The sequence below is a fragment of the Microtus pennsylvanicus genome, chromosome 1 (assembly GCF_037038515.1).
Source record: "Microtus pennsylvanicus isolate mMicPen1 chromosome 1, mMicPen1.hap1, whole genome shotgun sequence".
NCBI lineage: Eukaryota > Metazoa > Chordata > Mammalia > Rodentia > Cricetidae > Microtus > Microtus pennsylvanicus.
Window position 1 is genome coordinate 71,157,000 of NC_134579.1, and position 20,269 is coordinate 71,177,268.

Below are 20,269 nucleotides of genomic sequence, written 5' to 3' on the forward strand. Positions count from 1 at the left end.
GACAGGCCATTCCTACAATGGTTTCCTATGATATAGTGGAGACTAGGCCTGGACATGGCTAAAATAGTGCTGACCGACAGACACCCAGAAGGTGCTGAGCATCCCTGAGGTTCCCTGGGAGGAGACACTCAAAGGCAAATGCCCAAGAGTTAGCTGGTGTTTTCAAATACTAAAAACTAACTCATGGGTGCTTTGCTATACTCAAATCAGTCAGTTCTCTATGCTGAAAGCGTGGTGTGCTAGGCTATGCTGAAAGCAAGACCAATGCGTGTAGATTTGGATCACTAGTTCTACATCTCACACCTTCTGCACTATGTCATGACTCCTCCCTCCTCCTCCCTCCCTCTTCCCCACCACTAAACCACCACCACCCTGCCTGCCAGCAGTCCCTTCCTGGATTGCACGCAGCAACTGAGACCATGGACACTCTGAGAGAGGGCATTATTACAACGGTGGTTAGAAAAGACTATAGAAGACATTCTGGCCATCGTTCAAGCAGTAAACACAGTTCCATTCAACTGGAAAAAAAAGAAGAAGAAAGGAAAGAAGGAAGGGAGGGAGGGAGGGAGGAAGGAAGGAAGGAAGGAAGGAAGGAAGGAAGGAAGGAAGGAAGGAAGGAAGGAAGGAAGGAAGGGTGCAGCTTACTCCAACTTAATGCCTAGAATAATGACAGCCTCTAAACCACATCCACTTATGAAACGCATTTTACCGGCACGAGTCTGAACTCCTCCCTGGTGACTTAGATGAATGTATAGGAGGTGTCTTGATCACATTCCGGGCAATGGAAAGCCGGGAGGACTTAGCACATGCTATGTATGCTGGGTCCACATCCTCTGTGTACTTAGGCTGGAAGAACTATGGGAAGAAAGGAGACTTCAGCTCCCAATGTTGGTTCTAACTCTGCCCTCCGGATGGAAATGAATGCTTTTTAAGGCAGTGTTCCTCATAGTTTCTGAACTCCTTGATCTCCTCTGGCCTTGTCCCATTGGTTTACACCTGTCTTTAAGGACCAAACACGGTCCCCAGGTATGACGGAGTACAGAAAGGATGCTAGCACCTTTCCTGCCAACTGTTAAGTTTCTGACAAATTTTCATTGGGTTCACTTGAAGGAATCTCATTTTAGTATCTCAGACTCACTGGTTTTTCTTCCAAGACCTGCTCTTCAGCCAAATCGCCCCCTTTGTCTCTCTTGGCTGTTGGTGGCTGGAGCCTGTGGTGCTTTGAATGAGAAACACCACCCTCCCTCCCCCCGCCCCCCTCCATCTCATGTTTGGAGAGGTTTAGGTAGTGTGGCTTTGTTGGAGGAAGTATGTCGCTAGAGGTGGTTTTGAGAGTTTAAAGGCTCCAACGTCATCTCCAACATGCTCGTCCTGCTTCATGTTTGCCATTCAAACTGAGAGCTCTCAACATCCTGTTTCTGTTGCCATGCCTGTCACTAGCTGCCATGACGGACTTGTACACCTTTGGAGCTGTAAGTCAAATAAACCCTCCCTTGTGTAAGTTCCTTCAGCCACAGTGTTTGATGAGAGCAGGAGAAAAGTGACTCACTGAGCCCACAGACAGACCGTCGCATCCACCTCAGTGTCTCCTTTCTTCCCATAGTTCTTCCAGCCTACATAAACAGAGAATGTGGACCCCGCCATACATAGCGTGTGCTAAGTCCTCCCGGCTTTGCATCACCCGGAATGTGATCAAGACACCTCCTATACATTCATCGAAGTCACTGGTTAAAGGTGAGGGAATGCAGTATCTTCATGTGTACCCTTTAAGCTACTCATGGGCTACATTTAGAAACAAATAAAACCATCTCCCAGTCCACATCTTCCATCTTGTAGGTAAAAATGTGCGTGAGCCATGCAGTGGTGGCGCACGCCTTTAACCCCAGCACTCAGAAGGCAGAGGCAGGCAGTTCTCAATGAGTTCAAGGCCAACCTGGTCTACAAAGCAAGTCCTGGGACAGCCAGGACTGCTACACAAAGAAACCCTGTCTCAAAAAACCAAAACAAAACAAAACAAAAAAGTGTGCCTTGAGTTACTACACAGAGACGATAGTGTCTCATAGAAGAACCTTTTAAACACAAAGCATCATGTCACATACCTGTAATTATAGCACTCAGGAGGCTGAGTCAGGAAGATCTTGGGTACCAAACCAGTCTGGGCTACATAAGGAACCCAAGGTTAGCTCAGTAGTAGAGTGGTTGCCTAGCAAGTGAACCTACAATCCCTAACACTGAAATATATTCCAAGTCAGCACCATCTTGAAACATAAAGTTTCTCTAGGTTTCTGTGTTTAAAAAGTGGTTGGGTTGGTGGGAGATGGGAGGTGGTGGTGGTGCACGCCTTTAATTTCAGCACTCCTGAGGCAGGGGCAAGCGAATCTCTGAGTTTGAGGCCAGCCTGCTCTACAAAGTGAGTTCTAGGACAACTTGGGCTACTCAGAGAAACCCTGTTGGGGGGAGGAGGGGAGAGGAAAAAAGTGGTTTGGGATAGCTGGCATTATCTGTGAAGAATAGGTTATGGGACTTCATGCAAATTTCTCTGAGGTTCATGGTTTTGTTGTTGTTTTTGTTTGTTTGTTTGCTTTTGGAGACAGGGTCTTTCTACATAACCCTGGCTGCCCTGGAACTCACCATGTAGATGAGAGTGACCTAGAACTTACAGAGATCTGCCTGCCTCTACCTGCCGAGTGCTGGGATTAAAGGTTTGTGCCACCACCCCGGACCTATAAAAAGATATTTTAACCAGAGAAAGGCTGTAGCACTTCCCATCGCTCAACTCTCAGTATCCCGTCCGGCTGCGAGGAAAGTCAGTGGGCATACATTTATGTAAACCTCAGAGTTACCAGTATTGGTGATACTGATTGGTATTGGACACTGCCACATGCTGTGCACTAGACATAGATCCTCTTAACGCTCTGCTTGATATTACTCGTTTATAATTTTCTTTTGAAAAATGTATCCTCTTCTCCCCCTTATTCTTCCACTCCCCACAAGACCCGGAGTACTTCCACTATACTTCAGCAAAAATAAATGAACATGAGAACTCAAGAACAATCGCAGTGGGTTTTTGATCCTACTGCACGTACTGGCTTTGGGGGAGCCTAGGCAGTTTGGATGCTCACCTTACTAGACCTGGATAGAGGTGGGCGGTCCTTGGGCTTCCCACAGGTCAGGGAACCCTGATTGCTCTTCGAGCAGATGAGGGAGGGGGACTTGATGGGGGAGGGGGAGGGAAATGGGAGGCGGTGGCGGGGAGGAGGCAGAAATCCTTAATAAATAAATAAATAAATTAAATAAATAAATAAATGAACAAATAATAAAATCCCAGCAGTTTTCTCCAGGACCTAATAATCCCTTCAATCAATAACTATTTCTCAAGCTTCTCTTAAGGATGAGGCATTGTGCTAGCTGCTAGGGAATCAGCTGGCTTTTAGCACCTACGTCTCTTAGATTCGCTCTTCCATCTTCTTTCCTCATGGCATGTCCCTACTGTTTGTCACGTACCTTGAGGAGGCCGCTGCGAACACTGACACCCTAACTCCCCCCCCCCCCCCCCCGCAAGGATGGCTGCAAGCTGCGCGTGTGCCTAGCCCAGGTCTGGAGACACAAGACGCATAATCACCCTGTGGTTTGGTTCCGATCTTTCCTTTCTCTCACTCTTTCTCATGCAGTCTGATAATGTGTCTCTTTTCAGAGACGACGGGATTCAAAGAGAAGCTGAACAGTTCTGCTTTCCTGCAGGATGTCTGCCAAAGCTGCATCATCTGCTCCCAATGGGGAACTAGATCCTGCATCCTCAGCACGTTGCTTCCTTAAAGGGGCAGGGGGCTGAGAGTCTCATGTGTTTTGCAAGTCATGGTTTCTTTCAATTCCCCCCCTCACCCCCGTCCTTTCCTCCCACTATTCTTTTCATCAAACCACAAACAAATTACCTGAGATCATTCAAGTCTACCTTTCAGAGGAGTGGCTCAACTTGTTGCAAGATGGAGCTGGTTTGATGCCAGCCTCTGACCTGAGTCCCGAGGTCACCCCACCACGTTTGGGAAACTCTCATCCCCTTGGCTTCTCCACATCGACTGTAACATTCTTGCGCATTCATGAAGGATAAAACATTATTCTAGTCATGCAAGTGAGCTGCCTGGAGATTTATCTGGGAAAATCATAACCACTGTGCAGTACAAAGGAAGCTAACAAAGTCACATATGGATACTCAAGGCATCAAGAGGTACGATGCTAAAACACCTAGAGCCATTCCTCCCATTAGACACGTTTGGTTAGTGCTCATACAGTGGCCTGCTTCTACGTCTACAGTGTTTAGTGGACTCAACACCTTTCCTTGCGGACTTACCTTATGACAAGCACGGTGATGCGGCCTTGACCAGAGCAGCAACCATTCAACGTGGAGCAAATTTCCAGGCACAATTGGCTGATATTGCAGAAGTCAGTCAACATGTCATCTGTTTATGGGATGCTCCTCCCCACTGACTTCCTCAAAGCTAAAGAAAAGATGTCTTTTCTGTGGCAGGGTGTCCTAAATTGTTCACACTTCCCCATTTCCCACAAATAATTGAAGTTAACTCATATCGTTCCACTGAGATTACTTCCCTAATAGCAAAATCTAGAGACCACCCCCTTCCATGTCTTACTTCAGTCAAGCCTTGATGGGCCATCTTCCGACTCCTTCCAATTCTTTTGGGGCATCCTCCACATTTCCCTTCCCTGCCACTGTCTCCATGATGACCAGCTCCCGCCCACCACTGCATCCACGCTGACCAGCTCCCGCCCACCACTGCATCCATGCTGACCAGCTCCCTGCCACCACTGCATCCACGCTGACCAGCTCCCTGCCACCACTGCATCCACGCTGACCAGCTCCCGCCCACCACTGCATCCACGCTGACCAGATCCCGCCCACCACTGCATCCATGCTGAACAGCTCCAACCTACCACTGCATCCACGCTGACCAGCTCCCGCCCACCACTGCATCCACGCTGACCAGCTCCCACCCACCACTGCATCCATGCTGAACAGCTTCCACCCACCACTGCATCCACGCTGACCAGCTCCCACCCACCACTGCATCCACGCTGACCAGCTCTTCCTCCACCACTGCATCCATGCTGACCAGCTCCCGCCCACCACTGCATCCACGCTGACCAGCTCTTCCTCCACCACTGCATCCATGCTGACCAGCAACCTGTTGACCCAGAAATGCTTACTTCACTCCACCTCTTTCATGAAGATTCCTATATTCAGAGCTCTGGCATTGCCCACAGAGTCCTCTAAAAATGTCCAAACTGGAAACCCATACAGAAATGTTATGTTCTATATTTACTCATTTTTAAACACACATACATACACATTTTCGCACACACACCACACCCACATTACATGCATATACACAAAACACACGAGTGCACACACATACACACACACCACATGCCACACATACATACCACACACAGAGACATACACAATACTAGCATACATACTACATACACACACATATGCACACACCACACACACACACACTTTATACATATTAACTACTTACTATGTGCTAGGCACGATTCTTAGTGCTTAGACTAGAACACAGAATAAATAATATGACAGCCACTGCCCTGACAACGTTGTAGTTCAGTAGTGGGAGACACAAAACAAGTCAGAAGTGCCTCAGTGCAAAAGGGATAGCTGACGCAGGGAAAGACGTAGATTGTCTGAAGCAGAGCACCTGAAACAGAGAGGAAAGGTGTGTGTAAAGCCCCGAGAGTGTGTCTGGTAAAAGGGATGGAAGGTGATGGAGAACACAAAGCCAGAGGAGTCGGGAGGTGCCCGCTCAATGGTGAGGACAAGGAGCAGAATATCGAGGGCATCCTGTGGTCATAGCAGGGTGGTAAGCACAGGCGGAGCCCTCTCTGACCTAATGCCACCAGAACGACTCAAGTAAGTCACCATGTGGCAGGGACAGGAAGATGCACTACAGCACTCGTGGCTTAGACTAGGCTGTCTGCGGTGCAGCTGGTAAGGAGTGGATGTACATTAGATGTGCTTTGAAAGCATGTGGTCACAAACTAGACAGTCAGAATGACTTCAAGATTGGGACTCCCCAATGATAAGGGTGGCCCCGCTTTCAGTGGAAAATGAGGAGCCAGAGAAAGCAGCTCTGGGCCATCCACTGGAAGTTCAACTTGGGAAATTTCCAGGCCCAGGTCAGTCTATCAAACAGAGCAGGCAGACTGAAGTCCTGGAAGTCTTGGCGGGGGGGGGGGGGGGGGGATGCCTGTGTTGGTGATATAAAGACCCTTGGGGAGTTCTTGACCAGGTGGCTGTTTTTCTCCACAGGCTATACAAGTGATTCTCTGATTTCCTGAGTTTAAACTGAGGTTACTACTTAATAGTTATGCGGTCTTGGGGGTGCTCAACAACTCCTGAAAATGTAAGTGCACCCACTTCCTAGGGTGATGGTGAAAAGACCGAAGCCCTTTGCATTTGACACCCTACACACTAGAATGAGCACGTGATTAACCCTCCTCTCTCTCCTCACCCCTCACTGTATTTTGCCAAACATGGGATCTAAACTCTTCTTTTTGACCTTGTATTCAAGTCATCCTGACCTATAGTGCTCCTGGTCATCCTGACCCACAGTGCTCCAGGTCATCCTGACCCAGAATACTCCTGATCATCCTGACCCACAGTGCTCCTAGTCATCCTGACCTACAGTGCTCCTGGTCATCCTGACCCACAGTGCTCCTGGTCATCCTGACCCTCAGTGCTCCTGGTCATCCTGACCCTCAGTGCTCCTGGTCATCCTGACCTACAGTGCTCCCGGTCATCCTGACCTACAGTGCTCCCGGTCATCCTGACCTACAGTGCTCCTGGTCATCCTGACCCATAGTGCTCCCAGTTATCCTGACCTACAGTGCTCTTGGTCATCCTGATCCAATGCTCCTGGTCATCCTGACCCACAGTGCTCCTAGCTTACAGTGGCCATTTCAATGCTTAATGATTTTACAGGAAACCCAGAAAAGGTGTGGAGTCCATAGCAATGGATCAGAAAGTATTATTTCTGATCTAAACATATTTTGGAAATTTGCCTACCATGTCTTTCTTTTCTCATTACTGACATATTGCTTAAATATCTCTCTCTCTCTCTCTCTCTCTCTCTCTCTCTCTCTCTCTCTCTCTCTCACACACACACACACACACACACACACACACACACACACACACACACACAAATATATATATACAGGGTCTAACTGTGTAACCCAGGCTGGCCTTGAACTCATTACCTTCTTGAACTAGCCTCCTGAACTGAGATTTCAAGGGTGTGCCACCAAGCCCAAACTCAACTATCCTAATCATATGCACATCACTTTAACTAGAATGGGAACCTAGAAGGGCCACATGCATATGCTTACAACCCCAGGTACTCAGAAAGCGAGGAGGGAGTTACTCGGTAACTCACTGCGCTGCGAGGTTAAGTGAGCCTGTCTCAAACTCGTGAAGTACACCCACAAGCGGACTCCTTTCACAGCTGCAGCAGGATCTATACGCTAGATGCCTTGAATTTGTGTAAACAGAGATGGGCACTCAGATGAGGTCCTGAGAACCGTGACTTTGGTTCCCAGACAAACTGGTCCATTCTCCTTCCTCCTCTCAGCTGTCACCACTCCTGAAGGGCAGTCCACACCTTAGCTCTCTTTATCTTTACTACAGAGCCCAGTGGCAGGCACATGTTCCTCAATAGCTGGACACTGTCTTAGTTACTGTTCTCTTGCCATGAGGAGACACTGTGGCCAAGACATCTTCAAGAAGGAAGCATTTAAGTGGGAGGTTCTTACAGTTTCAGAGGGTGAATCCACAGTCATCTGGGTGAGGAGCATGCAGGCATGGCAGCAGCCCAGTAGGTTTGGCAGTAGCCCAGTAGGCATGGCAGCTGCCCGGCAGGCATGGCAGCTGCCCGGCAGGCATGGCAGCTGCCCGGCAGGCATGGTGCTGAAGCAGTAGCTGAGAGCTCACATCTGATCCACAGGCAGCAGGCAGAGAAAGAGAGAATGCAAGACTTGGCCTGGAGTACGTTTTTGAAAGTTCAAAGTCCACACACCCCAGTGACAAACCTCCTCCAAGGCAACACCTCCTAAGCCTTCCCAAACAGTTCCACTATGGCCCAAGCATTCAAACATATGGGCCTATGGGGGCCGTTCTTATTCAAACCACCACAGGCATCATTATTAACATTAATGGAGGCTCCTGAGGACCAGATGCCAGCATTCCATCTCTGCCACAAGCATCGCATCCACGGTTCAAATGCAGAAATGACTTCCAGTGTGAAGATGGACCCCCCCACCCAAATGCCGTCTGTTCGGATCTTCACTCTCACATATGAATCAGAGCAACTAATCCCCCAGTTTCCTCCTTACTCAAGGGAACAAGACATGACGTATTCCAGTAAATGAAACAGGCAGATGACAATCTCGCCTGTGAGCCACAGTGGCCTCAGTGTAAAGTCCAGGGCCATTCGTGGCACTGTTACCTAGGGCAACCAAGGTCAGTCTGTGGGTCCCAGCTTTCTTGTTTGTAAAACAGTAATCCTACCATCAGGATTAGAGAGTTAGTGTAAGGAAAAAATGAGAAAGAGCCCAGGCCACCATCAAAGCAGTAGTCCTAACTCCCTGGACCCTAACTCCTAGGTAACCCTGGCTCTTTGGGATGGAAATATCTGAGGATGTTCTTTCCCCGGGGTTCCTTTCCTCTATAACAGCACCTTTCATGGCATTCCTATCCTATAGGAAGCCTTTGCTGAGTTGTTTTGTATGCTGTTGGAAACAGAAAGTGGTCTCGGATAAGAGATAGAACCTTTCGCGACAGTAGGCGACAGCAGGATGTGATCTACTCACTGCAGCCTCTGCCATACTTCTGTCAACGCCAAGAGGCCAGAAGCCTGCTATTATTTCTGTAACTGGAGCTCTTGTGTAAGCAAACCAAAAGCCAGCTCAGTGCCAACGCTGGACTGCAAACAGAGATGTCACCAATCGCACGCCTCCTGCTGGCCTTCACAAAGGGTCCTCTGCCCCGACCTTTCAGCTTTGCTTGGCTGGCTCACTCCTGGGCAGTCCACGAAACCCCACCGGCCTTCTCTGGCTCCAGTGCTGCCCAGTTGCTATTACGTTCATTTTGTTTTGAATGTCTGACACTCTTTCTCTCGTCGATAAGCCATTAGCCCTTACTTAGCACACTGCTCCACCCCTGGAGTGCAGTTGCATCCGGAGCATCCATGGGGGGAAAGGCCAACTTTGCATACGCTGCATATTAGCCTCCCCCCATCGTCATCCCCAGATCCAGGTAGCCCAATGGCAAGCAAAAGAGTCAATGGAAGGTAGCTCGTTCTACTCACACATGGTGATGGGTTTAGACTTTTAGAGTGGCTGGCTACTCACTAAGCCAGAGTCTATATCCTTTTTAAGATCAAGTCCTAGGACTAATGGATTTTTTTAAAAGATGAATACCTGTTCACAGTCAAGTTTCTTTTCAATCATTAACACACTAGCTGACAAGAGGGCCCACCACGAGCCATACCTTAACAGGCAAGAAGTTACCATACCTCGTTTCTAAAACTTGGGATCCTGTGATTGCCGGGGTGCCGTCATTCCTAGCTGGGCTCATTTTTAACAGGAGACCCAGGGAGACTTAAGGTCACTTAGGCTTGACAAGCAAGGACATCGTAGTTAAGGAGACGCACACCTGGTCCACGGCATAGCAACCATCATTTGCTTATATTACTTTGGGCAGCTTAACTGTGCTGAGGTTTAGGTGTGCATTTATGATGTCACAGTGTCACCAGCTGTGTCTTTTGGGGGATCCAGAGGCATCAAGAAGGCAATGGTCATATGCAACACCCTGCACAATGGCCAGCTCAGAAAAACTCTCCGTAGAACCAGCAGCAGCCTGGGGCCTTAGCCAATAAGGTTTCTCCACCCTTCTCAAAGCAGCACAATGAGCCAATAGAGTGTCTATGTCCAGGCCTCAAACTTGGATCTGGCCATGTGCAGAAGACAAAGCACTGACTGACACGGGGAACTTCCCATCTGCCTCAGAAGTAGGCGGATGTAGATGGGCAACGCGCCAGTCAGCTAGAACGGCCCATATGAGCAGTCTTGGCTCCAAGTGGAGACTTGGACACCGTTCGTGTTGCTTCCTTGGGAGCTGCTCTTAGGGAGTGGCAGCAGCCAGCAAGGTGCCCCTAATCACCACAGGGAGGAAGGGAGGCTGGCCTTAGGCTTCCTCCAGCCCCTGCTTTTATCCCCACCCTGCACGGCTTCCCCCCAACTCCCTTGGGGAATAGTCAGAACTCCCACTCTTCCTCCAAAGCTGTACTCAGCCCTGCCTCATGAGGCCCCCCTCTTGGAAGACAAGACTGGCCCGAGACTGGGAGTCTCACTCTGCACAGTCCCTTAATAGGGCAGGGGTGGGAGACTGGGGTTATGGATGAAAGGATGCTTTTGGTACTCTCCTTGGCCTTCAGATCAACCAAAATTATTTCTTTTGTCTCTCAACTCTTTAGCCTCTAAGATTTTGATAAAAAGTAATTCACTTGTGATCCACCCATGGGTATGTAACTTATTAATCAATTTTTTTGCACACAGATGTGTCCCAGACCAGGTGACTCAGGAACAAACAGAATTCACCTTCTGCTGCTTAGGCCTTCGGGGAAGAAAAAGACCTGATGGTTGAGAAACTGTATCAAGCATTAAGAACTGAAGGCTGGGGTGGGGTGCTGTCAGCATTGTTAGAGGAAGTCAGAAGAGGGACGGCTCATCCCGCCTTGAAGGATGAATACGTGTTTACCAGAAAGAGCAAGGCAAAGCCCAGCTGAGGACAGCAAGGCCAAACTGGGTCATGAAATGGGCCTGTTGTGCTCAGGGCTGGGGAAGGCGGGAGAATAGGAAGCTCCAGGATCAGTACCAGGAGGCTTCAGTGAGGACTGAAGGGCTGGCTCCACTCCAAGCCGGGGACATCGTGATATGTCTTTCCTTGAAATCAGCGGTTCTCAAGTTGTGGGTCGAGACCCCTTCAGCAACCCTCTATTTCCATATATATATATATATATATATATATATATATATATATATATACACACATTACAATTCATAACGGTAACAAAATTACAGTTATGAAGTAGCAATGAAAATCATTTTATGGTGGGGGGAGGTCAGCACAACAGGAGAAACTGTATTAAAGGGCCGCAGCATTAGGTAGGCTGAGAACCACCGCTCTAAACTGGGATGAGCTTTGGTGGAATGTTAAGAGCCAAGGACATAGCAATCCAACAGAGGGCAGGCGAGGTGTGGCCCATCAACTCCCACCAGCACCTCAGTCATCCTGACCAGCTGGTGTGGAACTCAGTCGGGTCCACACATGAACGCTAAGGTTTAGTCACAAGGACAGAGGTAAGCTACAAAGGACACTGTAACTGCCCTGAGAGGAAGGAGGACATTTTAAAAGAACATTTGGGGCTAAGGAAACAGTAGGTGGAATTCACATCTTGTCCAGGACTGCTTAGTACACACACTGCTTGACACCTGTTTTAAGCCTTAGTGGCATCTTCAATCCCAAAGATGAACTGGGGGAGAAGAAGCCACTGGACCTTTATCTCTTTTCCCAGGCTGTTGGGGTTCAGGAGCTCGCCCAAAACCTCAGTACCAGGACCAACAGTGGGGACAACCTGAGAAACACTGTTATGTCACGAGGCACGAAGTCCTGAAAGAAACCTGAACAACCCACACCTGCCTTGCATCCCTCGGCTGCTCTTTACTACACGCACAAGCTTGAATAAGAAACTGTCTTCTTGCTAGGCAATGGTAGCACACGCCTGTAATCCCAGCACTTGGGAGGCAAAGGTAGGTGGATCTCAGTGAGTTTGAGGCCAGCCTGGTCTACAAATTGAGTTCCAAAACAGCCAGGGCTGTTACACAGAGAAACCCTGTCTCAAAAAACAAAACAAAAAACCCCACCAAAACCTGTCTTCTCATTTTTGAAAGGAACACAAATACACACATACATGCACGCGCTTGCTGGGCCCCCATAGCCTAGTTCTGAGCACTAAAGCTAATTTCTTTCAAAGTGGGTGCTGTAAGCCGCAGTGCCTCTTGGTTGTCTAACTAATTACTAATATCTTTGTTTTTATCTTGCTGAGGCTTCAAAGGGCCCCACAGGGAGCAGGTGGAGTCAGTTGCCCAGAGGCATAGCCTTGCTAGGTCTCTATGGGAGACAGAAGAATGCTTCCAAATGCTTTCTGCCTCCCCTGCTGCTCTCCACCTCTGCAGGATCAAGTTTCCCCCTGACCTAGTGGGTTCAGGAGCGTTCTGGGTCTCACATGACAGTCTGGCAGGCGCAGCTGTTCCCAGTGAGGGCATTAATAATACAGGCCTTTTTCCGCAAACTCTGGCAAACCGTCTGAAATGACAAGTGAAAACACTGTGTCCAAATTCTCCCTGGGACGCAGGACAGGGTGGCCAGAGGAACTCACCTTTATCAGGAGGAACTTAGTTATCTGGGTGAGGCTAAAGGAAATGGCGAGGGCTCAGAGGGAGGGGCCCATTAGGAGAGCTTTCCAGGGAATGCTATAGAAGCCAGAAGCAACCACAAATCACAATCCCAGAGAACCTAGACAACAATGCGGACACTAAGAGAGACGGGCAGAGATCTAATCTACATGGGAAGTAGAAAAAGACAAGATCTCCCGAGCAAATTGGGAGCATGGGGACCTTGTGGCAGGGGGGGGGGGGGAGGTGTTGAAGGGGAGAGGCAGGGAGGGGAGCAGAGAAAAATATAGAGCTCAATAAACATCAAAAAAATTTTGAAAAAAATTAAAAAAAATAAAACTATACTGTTAGCAAGTGGGGGGGGGGGGAACCATAAGCAAGAGGATACAGCCCTGTGACGTAGGGTCCCAGTGGTGACCAGAACAGTGGGTTTCCTCTTAGCATAGCAGACTACAGCCGCACAGTTGCCTGAGACAGGAGACATGGGGAGTGTTGTGAAACCTTCCTCACTGTGTGCTACATTTGTTTAGGTTGCAGAACATAACTGTGTAAAGGTGTGTTACATTTGTTTATACTGCCTTTAATTATGTCAGAGTGTGTTGTTTCACTTTGTGGCCTAAGCCACCTGATTGGTCTAGTTAAAAGCTGACTGGCCAATAGCTAGGAAGGAGAGGGATAGGCGGGGCTGGTGGGAAGAGAGATAAATAAAACAGGGTGGGGGGCAGCAGAGAAAGGGGAAGAAAGATAGGGCTACATCCTAGGCCAGAAACCAGGCAGCTGCCAGCAAGATGAGAAGCGGGAAAGTAGAATGAAAGAAAGGAAAAGAAAGGAAAAGGCCCCAGGCAAAACGTAGGTGGAGAAATACAGATTAAGTTATAAGAGCTAGCAAGAAATGAGCCCGAGCTAAGGCTGAGCATTCACAATTAATAAGACGTCTCTGTGTCATGATTTGGGAGTTGGTTGGTGACCCCAAAGAAAGCCTGGTACAGGAGAGCACCCCAGGGTAACGGACAACAGGACTTGCATGCCTTTTGTCCATAAGGTCTCTGCACCCAAGATGGTAAGGCACTCAGCGAGTACCAGTAACTGAAGTAGGATGTGGTGCGCGGGGAAGAAAACCCTAGCTTTGCGTCCACGGCAGTAGTGACACACACTGAAACCAGCTCTTCGCTTGCTCTCAGCCTCAGCTTCCTCATCAGGAAAATGGGATGGCATCACACAGGTTTAAAAGTTCTTTTACAAATGTGATGTAGAACATCATGCGTTGCCCTGAAGTGATGCACAGAAACAGCCAGGCACCCCATGATGGACTTCTCTGCTTCAGATACAGAGCAGACCCCAATAGCATATAGCATCAGTTGGGGGGGTGCGTGCACATGACTGTAGGGAGCTGAACGGGCTACAAAACACTTGGCTGTAGCTCCTGGGGTCTTGCTATTAGTTGGATCTAATCTGTGATCTGGAGTTTGGAAGCCTCCTAAAGCAGCTCAGCTCTAAGACATGAGTGTTTAGCAGGCCAAGACTTTGTCATGATCATCAGCACCCTCCCAGTTACCACTGTCTTCAGGGACTGAACAAGTACACGACATGGGGTTGCAAAAGCAAGGTCTCTACTTGCTAGAATCATGGAGCAGAAAGCAAACACCACCCCCACACCAAAGAGCCAGGTCAGGGTTAAACTAGTCTTTAGCAAGTGGGCCAGGTCAAGGTTAAAGTCTTTAGCAAGAAGTCCCAGCAAGCGGCAGAAAAACAGCCACGGGCAGCCGTTTATCTCTTTGTTCCCTTTTTGCACCTAGCCCAACTGTGGTCTTTAGCAGGCTCTCAGTAAATAATTGAATTAATTAATGAACGGAATCTTCATGCTGGAAGCACAGTCCTGATCATATGAAAAATAAAAATATTCTTGTCTATTGTTTGGAAAGATGACCCAATGCATATAAAGATGCATAACAGAATGTAGCGACACCGCAATTTACTTTAAAAAGAAAAAAAAAAAACCAGAGTCCCTCCCCCCGCCCCCCCCCCCCCCGCTTCCTCTCTCACACATTTTTTCTTATGCACTTACTTTGTGAGTGGACTGTGGGTGCATGTACCACAGCACTTGTGGAGGTACCTCAAAGGACAACCTGTCTGCTCTTCTTTTCCTACGTGAGTTCTGGGATGGAACTTGGGTCATCAGGCTTGGTAGGAAAAGTGTTTTCCCTCTGGGCCATCTCTGAATCATTCTTCTAGTCTGGGTCATCTTCATGGACTGTTGATTACACCCCACAAATCTGTTTCAAAACTCTATTACTCTCTAAGCCATCATGGTGGCCCTCTAGATTTGCCGAACAGATTCATAAACACACTCTACAACAGAAAAAGACAGCTACCCCTTGAGGCATAGTCTTGGAGACGCCCCTCATACCCATGGGTACATTAGCGGGTAAAAGGCTAGACATCTGTAACCTTGTAGAGTGGTCTGTGTTGAGGCGGAAGGTCCTGCATGGCCAAGCATTGAGCCAGGCACCAAATAGCTTCCTGAATATCACACAAGGACTCCTCTGCCTGTGGCCAAAGCTAAGGTCGAAAGCCCCACGTCAGGATCACTTTGTGGTGAAGTGTCCTGTCTCTCAGATTGTTCACTCACACAGCTCCAGAGTTCCCCACCTAGAATCTGTAACTTCACATTTGTCGGTGTTAATCAATCTCTCTCTCTCTCTCTCTCTCTGTCTGTCTCTCTCTCTCTCTCTCTCTCTCTCTCTCTCTCTCTCTCTCTCTCTCTCTCTCTCTCCAGGTAACCTGTGTGGAGGTGAGGACTGGACTCATGTGCTCACATGGAACCATGTGATAACCATGATATAAGATATACCAACAGATGTACCACGAAGTAAGTAGATGGCATGCTTCCCCACATGGCCAGGGGAGGCTCACATTCAGTTTTGTGTTCATGCAGGGGACACCTGAAGGACAGGCAGCCAGATCTAACACTCCCCAGGGGCCATGCACCCCCACCACTCCAATCTCTTCTCCTCTCTGCTCAGAAAACAGCTATTAATCCTGTCTTGATTAGAAGGAAGTCTACTGGAGCCCAGACGCCTCAGAATAGACTGCTGACTCTCTCCCAGCCATTCCTGATAGGTAGAAACAATGAGGGGGAGAGGAGGGGGGATTAGGTGGTGGTGGTAGCAGTCTCTACCGTTCCCTCTCAAGGTTACCTCTGCCTGGGCGCACAGTTGAGAATCTTAGCAGTAGTGAGGTCACATGCTATCTATCTCCCCAGGTCAGGGACCGTACTACCTCCTTCAGCCTCTCCCCAGAGTGTCTACGAATGGGCCCTGAGCACACAGCTGCTTCAGAGAGAGTTGCAGCTCCCGCCCCCCAGGTGGGTGTGGTATTTGAAACCTAAGCTCCTCTGGCTCTTCACCAGCGGAGTCCCACCAGATCTCCAAGGACATTCCTGTCCTCCGGGGAAATGCATTCACTGCCTTCAACCAAGTTCCAACCAAGTTCCTTTTCCATTGCGATACCCCAAATTGCTCCAGCCCCAGCAAACACTGGCCACAAATACTCTTCTCCAAGTGAGTCCCTAGGGGAGACCCATGACCATGACCTTGTAAGCACACAGCTGTGAGCGCACCACAGCAGGGTGTCCTCACAGACTCCCGAAGTGTTCAGGGACGGTGGGCAGGAACGAGGCAGCTGTCACCTTGCTGGGGTCACAATGGCTACCTAGTGATCTTCTGTAAAACCTTTCTGCATGCCTGCTTCTCTGTGTTCAAACATTTAAACTATGCCCTTCTTACGTTTATGGTGAAGATAAATGAACTAACGGGGAACAACACTTGGGGCCCAGGATGTGAGCGTGTTATCATTGTCAGGTGCCTATGTTTTGTCTGTAGCGTGCAGAAACCACCTGTGCCTAGAGGAAGGAAGAGCAGAAGACACTGGGTCTGAGGTAGGCCTGATGAGGAGTGGCTGCTCTCAGCACCATCCCACCAAAACACCCTGAGAAAACATTCCCCCAGGCCAGTTCCAGAGGGACAGACGGTGGGACACTGGTGCCAGGGAGGGGCAGGGTGGGACCACAGCAAAAAAAACCCACTTGGAGGTTGTTTGCTCAACTCTGAAGAAAAAGGACAAAAAAAAAAAAAAAAACTGTCCTCCCTGGAAAAAATAAATGGCTCCATGAAATATCTCCTTCCTTAGCCACCCAGAAAAATGACTGGGTCAAAGAGGGAACACATAGGGGAGGTTCTGGAAATGGTGAAAGAGGGAACCCATCAGAGGGCACGCTAGGCTGTAGGCTGTAACTGCAGACAGGTCTGAGTTCAAGCAGGCAAATCCGAGAGTGGCAAGTCACTCTCAGTCAGGAAAACAGGCAGTCAGGCACAAAAGCTTCCCCTGCAGTGACTGGAGCAGTTGAAGAAGACACACCCTGTATCACCTGGCATAGGCAGGGAGACGGGGGGGGGGGGGGGGGGGCAGGAAGGCCGTTAGGTGGTCATGCTACAAAACATTCTGGCAGTCTCAAAAAAGTAAACAACATGTATGCCATAGAATCCACTGTTTCTAGTCCTGGACACTTGTCCCAGAAAAAAAAAAGAAACTTTATGTTCATACAAAAGCTACAGATATCAAATCAGTCCCAAGTCTAAAATAGCCTTCAATGGGTAAAGGGCTGTAGTGAATGAGAAATTTGTTCCCCACAGGCTAGAGTATTTGAACACTTGGCCCTGGGTGGTGGCCCCGTTTGGGGAGGTTGTGGAACCATTTGGAGGAGCGGCCTGACTGAAGTAAGGTATTTTGTTAAGGGAAGGTTGAGAGTTCACTCTTTGCTTCCTTGATGTGGCTGAGATGTGAGCTCTCTGTGTCCTGTTTGTAGTGGCATTTCATTTGTATTTTAATAAATAAAGCTTGCCTGAAGATCAGAAAGTCAAACAGCCCCACTGGTCAGCCTTACTGTAATGAGCATGGAAACAGATTCCTCTGAATGAATAAAGGGGAATCTGTAGTGAAGATAGAGCAGGAAATTTATAGAATAAGAATGAATGTAACTTGGTGTAATGTAAAAGCATTTCTTCTTGTGTGTGTGAAATATTAAGAGAACATTTGCCCCTTGAAGGCTGCCACGCCCATCTGGCCCTGCCAGATGTGGGGGCTGCACCCAGCAACCGTGGTAACGAAATAATCTTGCCACACTAGAGGGACCCCTACCCTTCTGTGGCCAGTCGATACTGATAACCTAGGAACCTGGTTATCGGAAGTATCAGACGCGGGACGGTTTCGAACTGACTTAAAAGAGGAGGCTGAAGGAGGACGGTTATCCTACTTCTCCCAATGGCTCTGGCATCAGGCCTCCGTGGAAAGAATCCTCCAAGCCTGCCTCCTGAAAAGCAGAAATATTAAATGCCTTGCCTAAACATTTAATGCTCTGTCTCCCGAGTACAGAGCTTCGTCTCCCGAAAACAGACATTTAACGCCTTGCATGCCCGAAGGCAAAGCCTCATTCCCTGAGAGTGGACACTGAAGGCCTGTCTCCCGAGAACAGACAAGATACTCTGCCTTTCAGAACACTTTGCCATCCCCTTCGTCTTCTTTTTTTTTTTTAAATATTTATTATTTATTATGTATACAATATTCTTTCTCTGTGTATGCTTGCAGGCCAGAAGAGGGCACCAGACTTCATTACAGATGGTTGTGAGCCACCATGTGGTTGCTGGGAATTGAACTCAGGACCTTTGGAAGAGCAGGCAATGCTCTTAACCGCTGAGCCATCTCTCCAGCCCTCCCCTTCGTCTTCTGAGCAGACAGAACGCTTTGCCATCCCAAGAGCAAAGCTTCGTCTTCAAGAGTAGAGAACTAAAAGCCTTGTCTCCCGAGACTCGGTCACCAGAAAAGCTGAGTCCAAGGCCCTACATTCTGATATCGGAACCTTATCTCCTGAGCGCAGACTACGGGGTCAAGAGTCGATCTTCGCTACCCAGCCCCCAGTGAAGACAAGAGCCCAGCCTGAAAAAATTCAAAAAGCCCTTTTTAAGCCAGGGAATACCAGGCTGTATGATGCTATTTCATGTGTGTATGAGATGTTAAGAGAAGAGCATAGACGTGTTAATACATACGTTTAGTGTGCGACATGTTAAGAGATATTTTATGGATAATTGATAAGATTAGAAAATGTTAATGGATAAGTTAAGGTTAAGAAGTGTTTTATGAATAAGTGATAAGTTAGATTAAGGTTATGAATTGGTTTTATGTATTAGGCTTAGTAGGATTAATAATTGTGATATTGAATTGCCTGTGTGTTGCCCATTATCAATCCCCCATGCCGATTGAGATTGTAACCCCCATTGATGAATTGGATATTGAAGTTGCTAGTAAAGAATCATTATAAAAACAATTTTCTTGCTTGGTCTGGTTACTCATCGCTCTCTGGGGAAAAGGCCACAGAGTCCTCATAGATATTACTGGAAAAGAACCTGGAGCTGAAGTACCCCAGCTCGTAACACTTACAGACCAGGCAGTGGTGACACACACCTTTATTCCCGGTAGCCACACTAGCTGCCTTAGAAAACCGGGCAGTGCATGCCTTTAATCCCAGCCCGAGAGAGGGTTTATAAAATGGGAGGAGACAGCTCTCAGACACGGTCTCATTCTGATTCCTGGAGGCAGGATCGCCATTTGGGACTGAGGTCTAGGTAAGAGCCAGTGGCTGACTGCTTTTCTTTTCTCGTCTTCAGGCTGAACCCCAATTTCTCTCTCTGAGTTTTTATTGATCGTGCTTCACCTGTTTCTGCCAGCATGCCTGTTCCTTGTTGCCATGTCATCCCTACCATTATAAACTCTAATCCCTCTGGAATCATAAACTAAAATAGACCTTCTTCCTTGACTTGCTTCTGGCCAAGGTGTTCTGTTGCAGCTATAGAAAAGTAACGAATACACAGGTTAGGATATCTTACATCCATACCATGGAATAGTACTCAGCCATGAAAAGAGAGAAAACAAGCAACAGTCAACAATGTCAGTGGGCTTGAGGGGCATCTAAAGTGTATCTCTGAAGATTCCACATTGTGTGAGACATCCAATCGGATGCAGAAGTAGGAGGAGCCAGCGCGATGTCAAAAGCAGAGCAGTAGGGAGGTCTCTGTGGTTATGGATGACTTCTGAATCCCGATTGCAGTGGTGGCTGCACTGGTCTGCGCAGAGCCGAGAGCACTGCCTGGTCAGCACAGTGCTTTGGGAACCCGCCCTTCCCAGTGTTCTGTAATTACACAAGACGGGGCAACTGGGGAAACCCCAGCTCGGTCCTACCTGGCTCTGAACCACCTGTGCAGTTTTTGGTGAATTCTGTAATTATTTCAAAGCGAAAAGGACTGGAAAAGAGGAGTGTAATCAGAGAGCTGGGATGACAGACCGCCTCCACCGCCTGCAAACCCTACTGCTCAAGCAGATCAAAGCACCCTTAACTCTGTCAAGCCGCGGCCTCTGCTTCACCTCCACACACAGCTAACTCTTCGTGCCTGTGAAACCATCCGTTCTCCCCCAGGACACTTCTCACGTCAGGACCGCTGGTCCCCTCTTACCAGAACGGACATCATACTTACTCAACTCAGCTATAATTATTATGTTATTTGTATCTCCAGCTCCATGCACAGTACAAATTTGAGGAAACATTTACAAAACCTAGCTAATAAAGCCTCAATGGTAGAATATAGAAGCCAATCTTCCAAATGAACTGTAAGAA

The 20,269-nt window shown here is 48.3% G+C and overlaps 1 protein-coding gene across 4 annotated transcripts in view; it reads right to left on the bottom strand.

The window, feature by feature from the left end:
* Positions 1-20,269, bottom strand: part of St6gal1 (ST6 beta-galactoside alpha-2,6-sialyltransferase 1) — a 139,952-nt gene that overhangs the window by 80,989 nt on the left and 38,694 nt on the right. Inside the window, exons 3-5 of one of the 4 annotated variants that reach the window (XM_075967773.1) lie at positions 7,846-8,025; positions 5,556-5,732; positions 4,349-4,496 (exon numbers count right to left, since the gene is read on the bottom strand). The exons of 2 other annotated variants lie outside the window; for them this stretch is intronic. The gene's annotated coding sequence lies outside the window, so the exon portion shown is untranslated. The remainder of the gene's footprint in view (positions 1-4,348; positions 4,497-5,555; positions 5,733-7,845; positions 8,026-20,269) is intronic. One more of the 4 variants, XM_075967780.1, reaches the window with a different exon arrangement.